The 7,283-nt window shown below is 42.7% G+C and overlaps 1 long non-coding RNA gene across 1 annotated transcript; it reads right to left on the reverse strand.

Moving 5' to 3' along the window:
- Positions 1 to 254: 254 nt before the first annotated feature.
- On the reverse strand, positions 255 to 4,112 carry LOC137097900 (uncharacterized). The gene is made up of 3 exons (XR_010910505.1): positions 3,772 to 4,112; positions 3,036 to 3,219; positions 255 to 467 (listed from the first exon to the last, which is right to left on the reverse strand). It is a non-coding gene; the product is annotated as an uncharacterized lncRNA (long non-coding RNA).
- Positions 4,113 to 7,283: the final 3,171 nt, after the last annotated feature.

Raw genomic sequence — 7,283 nt, forward strand, 5'->3', positions numbered from 1 at the left:
TTTGTTAGATGGTATGCCTATAATTGAATGATGTGCTCTGTCCAACAGTTGCTAGTAGTTAGTGCATTATGCTTAAAGGCATCATCAGAGCCTCTTCCTAACTCTAATGCATTTGTTATGTGATTTCAGCTTCTCTTTAAAACCGCAGATTCAGGGCCCAGAGTACCAGGGTTCCAAAGGATCGGATAAGACACAGACGGGCTGAGAGCAAAATCTCAATTTTATTCTCAATGGCCAGAGAAGATGACAGTGGAGACAGTACTCCAAAGAACTGACATACCACAATTGTGAATACATTGCATATTTACTGTATTTTGATAGGTATTCAAGATTACTATGCTGGCTCCTGATTGGCTCAGAAACTGTCCAGCTAGGATCCATTCCCTGAGTAGTTCGGGGCTCTGTCCAAAGTCATCACTGGTTGGCCATTGCTGTGACAGGAACTTTAATAAACTGTCATTGCACAACTGGAAAGGAATACGATGGGACAATTAGTAATGGGCTTAATATTCCAGCTTCAGTTGATACAATGGTGTTAATACAGGCAAACAATGGGTGCTTAAGGTGGTGGCTGTTCCAATAGGTGTTCCAAGGGTCTGGTTTAAGGGCATCGGAGAGGAAGCATTTCCAAAGATAACCCACATCATATCGGGTGAAAGAGGACCCAGAGGCTTTGGTACAAGTCCATTGTGTGTTTCTCCCGAGTCTACCAGTTCATTGTGAAAGGATTATGGTAATTTGGGGAATCATTTCCTGAAGTCCAAGGTGTGGTGGGACACAGTTCCAAGGGAATTAATAAGTGGATCTTATTATAAGGCAAAATGGAAAAGGCAATGCAGACACATTGAATCTCCCAATGGAGCCACGTCTCATAATTCATAATTTTGTGGTCCAATTTTTCGATAACTCTGTGACTCTGAAATCTCATTATCTACCAGTTTTTTTCTTCTTCAATGCTTTTGTTGCAATTCATTACAGCTTTTGTGCTTTTGAAATTAATGCTTTTAATCCTGCTCTGCTCCTATCTATTGTGCTCTTTGTGATGAAAGGAGATATAGAAATCAAATGAATAAAAAACACAAGCTATGTCATTCTCTGATTTGGAGAATAATAACTGAAAGTTGATGGAGCAATACAAAAAGACAACCAAACACCCCTCCAGAATTCAAGTGACCAACCACAAATCATTTGAGAACGTCTGCTTGAAAATTTCCTACAGTCTGTATGTGAAGTTGCCATGCAGTGTCACAATGTAATTTAATATAATTATGGAACTCCAAAGTGCCTCCTCCATCATGGGAACATTGTGTACCTCCTCACGACATCCATGGATTCGCTTTGACCCACCAACCGCCAGTACCTTGCACTCTGCCTGCCTCGCACACCATAAGCACCATATGAATTATGAAGAACAATATGTGCTTATCCTCAATTATAAAGTCAACAAAGGCAAGAGACGTAAACTAAGAGTAATGAGTGAAGCTGCCAAATTGAAAAAACCATTAGGCTGCTTATTAATGACATTAGCTTATGGTAAGCACTTTGAATTCCACCAGCCCAATGTGTATTTAATTAGAATTTAATAAAGCAACAGCTTGTTCTTAAAAGCCAATTAGAAACACAGCTTGGTGGAGGCTTTGTTTTGAGGTTCTATAATGGATGCCTTTCAGATCCAGATAGGTACTGATTACCTTGCTATTAATCCTCAATGAGAGCTCTGATAATCTGTTTGCAATCCAAGCACATGGAGCTCTATTATTAAATCTTAATGAAAGGCATATTTAGGGACTTTTCTTCAAAGGAAGTTGTGAATTTCAGCAATGGGTTTAGAAGTGAAAGATCACTGGGTAAAGTCAGCATGCCACACACATACAGTTTCCACCCACCATCATTCACAGGAGAGAATGAACACTTTAGAGTGGTTTTCGGTGAACTATGATGCTACTTATATGGGCTAGCACAGCATAACACTCTGGGTTGCATTGCCCTGTGTTGTTCAAACTGCATTACATGGTAATGTAAGTGAAGGTAAAGGTTTCACCTTGACATTAAGACTAGTTGAATCCAACTCTAGGGGGTGGTCCTCATCTCTATTTCTAAGACGAAGAGCTGGTATGTCCATAGACACCTCCAAGGTCATGTGGTCATCATGACTGCATGGAATGCTGTTACCTTCCCACCAGAGCAGTACCTTTTGATCTACTCGCATTTGCATGTTTTCGAACTGCTAGGTTGGCAGAAGCTGTAGCTAACAGTGGGAGCTCACCCTGCTCCCCGGATTCAAACCGCCAACCTTCAGTTAGCAAGTTAGCAGCTCAGTGGATTAACCTGCTGCACCACCAGGGGCTTATATGGTCATGTAGATGGGACCATTGTCACCCTGACCCCACCAAGTCCATTCAATAATGTGTCATCTTGGAGCTGTAATCACATTGAGAAATGTTCCAGTTATAGGACACTTCAGCCTCTTTGCAAGCATGGAGAGGCACGGAATTCATCTCATGAGTTAAACTACTTCTGGTCATCATGCATAGCCCTCCATGGTTGAAAAGAGGCAGAAGTGTCCTGAAAGGAGGGAACTCTCAATGCCGGCCAGCAATCCTGTTCAGGGCTCCTGTCTCTTATCGCGCTTTACTCCTATCTTTACAACTGAAAAACAGATGGGTTGGGATCCATCACAGTTTCCCATCCTGTTTCATTGCCCAACCATCAGCATTCTCTTGTATCCTATGGGCTTTGATGTAGAACAGTAGGATCCCATGGAAAGCAATTGTTTTAAACTGGATCACTGTCTCTTGTATCCTCTGGGGTTCCATGCAGATCAATAGGATCCCATGGAAAACAATGGTTTTAACCTGGATCCTGCCTCTTGTATCTTGGGATTTGGGATAGAACAGTTTTTTTCCCATGGGAAGATGTGGTTTTAACCTGATGCCAGTCTCTTTTAATGTAAGGGGCTTTGGGCAGGGCAAGGGATCTCTTGATTTTTGAATATTGTTGTTTCCCCTGATTAAAAAAAAGAAAGTTATACTGACCTTGTGATGAACATAAGATGAACATATTGACAACTCTTACGTTTCCACATGTGACTGTGATGGGGAGGCAGAACATCAAACAGGACTGCTGACAATATAAGAGGAGCGATTCTCTACCTTAAAGGGACAGTCACCCATGCTTTCCCCTCTCAATGTGACGAGGAAACCTGATGATGCGGTTCTCCTGTTGAGAGATTCAATTCTGCTAAAATGAGGAACATGAGAGGGAATGTGCCCCTTCAACTGTCCAAACTGCAACCATTACTCAAACAATTCACATTGGCTATATGCTAGGCTGTTCAGGAATCACAATCGAGCAATGTCAGGAGGTTGTTGAAGACTTTCATGGCCAGACTCACATGCGGCCCAGAAAAACTCAGAGCAACCCAACATCAGGAGGGACAAAATTTGCCATCCCTGTGCTAAAACACACAAAACAGCCTAAGGAACTAGCAAGGTGCATATGATGACCCAGGGTCAAGGACTATTAAAAGATATTGGGCTGCAAGGCCAAGCATCTAGCAAGTCAGGAAACCGATTGCCTAGACATGCCTGTACATGGAATGGGATAGACACCAATTCTGTGCCTTGTTATCCACACACCGGGAGGGCTATAGCTAGCTGAATCCTACTGCCAAATGAGGTATTTCTTTCCATAAATATTTCCCTTGGCTCTCAGCCTCTCCACAGTTTCCCATGGGCAAACCCATCCAGAGGAATGTTTGATGTATGTTACCTATCTTGTTGTTGTTGTTGTTGTTGTCCTATAACTTGGGTGAAGGCATCTGAGGTTGAGATTTGCACCCAAGCCTCTTGCTGCTGCCTTTCCCCCCAGTGCTTCAGTCTTGCGGCTTTGTTGGGGTGAACCAAGACAAACAGGAATCTGGGGCTTCTAATTGGGTTAATTGCAGCATATAGCACTCAAAGCTTGGGGTTTTTTTCTCCCTAAAGGACAAAATATTTGAGATGATGAATGAGCAATCAAGGATGTTTTTCTTTCTTGCTTGGCTCTGTTTGCCAAAGAGAGCCCAGCACAGAGAAGAGAGAGAAGGCCAGAGCGCAAGAAACTCTGAGGCTACATCTCTTCCTGCCAAGTACCCACCCTGGGTATTAATCCTGTCAGACATGTGTTTGCCCTGGAGGGGCACTTTTTTCCTACTTGTGTTCCTGGTAAACAAATTGCTCTTAAAGCTATTTGCTTAACTTTATTTCTTCCTGAACTTGGGTCGTGTACACTTTTTTTCCTACTTTTTTCCTTGGACTTTTCTTCTACGGTTCCATGTAACTTCATATCCTTCGCATTTTTCTCTTTTCCCTGTTGCTCCAGCGATGGATAGCATTTTTGGTGCATGTCCCTCTGTGTCCTATGATACTTTGTAGGTCAAGGAAAGGATGGTGGGTTTCAAGGTGATTCTAATCAACAATGACAGACGTGTAAGTCTTCAGTGAGAAAAATAAAGTAGAATTCAGATGTTTTTGATCCAAGGACAGTGGCAGAAGGCTAATTAGCCACAGCGATGTGCTATCGATACGTGCAGAAGAGCCCCCCACCCCATGCTGTCATAATTGATTGACATAAGGAAGAGGGAGCAGGCTTGTTTTCTGCTGCCCTCAAGACCAGGACTCAGAGCAATGGGCTCAAATTCCAGGAGACGAGATTCCACCTGAACATTAGGAAGAACTTCCTGACTTTAAGAGATGCTCAGCAGTGGAGCTCTTTGCCCCGGAATCTTCTTCCTTGAAGCTTCTTCCTTGGAAGCTTTTAAACAGAGGCTGGGTGGCCATCTGTCAGGGGTGCTTTGATGGTGTTTTTCCTGCATGGCAAGGGGTTGGGCTAGATGGCCCTTGGGGTCTCTTCCAACTCTATTCTTCTATGATTCTATAAGACTGCTCAAATCCAAAGGCTGCTTACAAATGGCTCTGCTTCATCCTGGAGAGAAGTGACCAGTGGGGTGCCACATGGTCCTGGGTCCAGTGCTATGTAACATCTTTATCAATGACTTGGACAATGGGCATTGGGGACATACTTATCAAATCTTCATATGACCCCAAATTAGGAAGATTAGCGAGTATCCCAGAGCACGGGCTCAGAATCCATAATAACATATATTGAAATCACAGGGTGGAATAAGAATAAGATCCTGTGATTCTATTTAAATATGTCAGTCTCTGGAAAGTGTTGTCAAAGGCTTTCATGGCCAGAATCAGTGGGTTCTTGTAGGTTTCTCATGCTGTATGGCCATGTTCTAGAAGTATTATCTCCTGACGTTTCACCTGCATCTATGGCAGGCATCCTCAGTGGGTGTGAGACCTCACTACCTCTGAGGATGATGCCTACCATAGATGCAGGTGAAACGTCAGGAGATAATACTTCTAGAACATGGCCATACAGTCCAAGAAACCTACAACAACCCTTGTGGGGAGTATTTGCAAGTTACGGCACCAAATCAATTCAGCTGCCTGCTGCCTCAAGCTGCTTCTCTATGATGTGGAGATTTGCATAGAACCTTCTCGTCTGGCCTGGATGTGAACCAACCAAAAGTGGAGAATCTCAGTCTGTAACTTCATCCCAACCAACTGGAGATGACCCATGGGAAATTGAGACTTAAGGTCTCTTCTACACTGCCCTATACACCGGGATCTGATCCCAGGTTATTTGCTTAGCCCAGATTATCTGGCAGTGGAGACTCATATAATCCAGTTCAAAGCAGATAATCTGGGATCAGATCCTGGGAAATAGGACAGTGTAGAAGGGGCCTTCTTAAAGTCAGGGCTGAAGATCTAGTTTAAAATGTTTGTGGTAGTCCCACACACACAGTTTGTCGTGCTTCCATCACTTGGTTGAGTGTATTTTTAATCTGCAGTTTTACAAGTAACAATGAATGTATTCTCTGCTTCTCCTTGTACCTAAACCGAGTGTGTACATTGCAGTCAAGGTGCAAGGAGAACTGTTTCAACAGTCAAAGTCGCCGTGTCACGAGAAGAGCAGGCGAGGATGTGTAGGTTTCTGTTTTTGAAGAGGAAGGCGGCTGAAAAGCTGAGCGGAGAGATTGGGGAAATGGCTTGGATCAAGAGACAGGCACAAACAGCTGTTTCCTGTTAGCAGCCATCAAACCCTGGATTTTTGCAGATGGTCCAGAATCCCAGCATCACCACTGGTATTAATTAACACGTTTCCACAAAAGAATGGAAACTTTTTCTTAGAACATACAAGATGAGTTAATCTTTCTCACAAATTGGACCTAATCAGAAGAATCCTATGAGGAGGAGGAAAAGAAGAATGGATTTCAGCAGATTTTTTTGAGAGGATCAAGACAGCAATGGAAGGAAAGAAAACCAATCAAGCGCAACCACAGAATACAAAGGTTAACCCTTCCAGACAGCTTCTTACCACAGCAGGAGGCAGGTTTCCATTCAGTAGGATGAAATATAGGACCTTATCACATTAAGAAATACTCTGTTTCTGAGCTTGCTTGAGAATTATTTCAAATGGGTTCCATCACATGACGTTTGCCCCATCCTGTCAGTATTCTGTCAGAATCCATCTGCAAAGCATCACAGAAACAGATTATTTACAGAAGGAATTTATAATGATTGTTGGTTTTACTGATGGGTCTACGGAACATAATTAATTGTTGTTGTTAATAGTATTTTTTATATCCTATGGATTCTTCGATTGCTCTTTTTGTGTGTTATAGGAAAATCCCATCAGCAACTATTCAACTTGTCATCTGTGGGCAGAGTCTCATGACCACAGACTTGTCATGATGGAAGTGGCTGCCATTTCTGTTTTGGATGCTGAAGGGGAAAGATCTCCAGGATCTTCCAAAGTCCGGAGAAAAAATCAATCAAATGACAATACTTGAATTTCCAAAGTAAACGTCCAGATCCCCTGCTGAATCGGAAAAGGGCCACAAATCTTAGGAAAAGGATTTCAGAACATAGATGTATAGTCCGTAGACTCTGACCTGGCAAAATAGAGCGTGGGTCTCTCCAATGTATTTCTTTCCACAAAGGAATCAAATTCTCCATCTATTGCCTTGGAATCCTCCTCTCTTCTGAAGGTGCTCCAGCAGCACGGGTGCCAGAGGTTTCCCAGCAGAAGAATAAAGCAAAACAAGAGGAGTGTTTCCTTCATTGTTGAGCATCAAACATATGTATCCAAAAACTTCCCTTGCTAGGTTTATGATCATCCTTTTTTTTCTTTCTAAACTATAGAGCACAACAAAACAAAATATTCACTCATTC

Source organism: Anolis sagrei, chromosome X (assembly GCF_037176765.1).
Source record: "Anolis sagrei isolate rAnoSag1 chromosome X, rAnoSag1.mat, whole genome shotgun sequence".
Classification (NCBI taxonomy): domain Eukaryota; kingdom Metazoa; phylum Chordata; class Lepidosauria; order Squamata; family Dactyloidae; genus Anolis; species Anolis sagrei.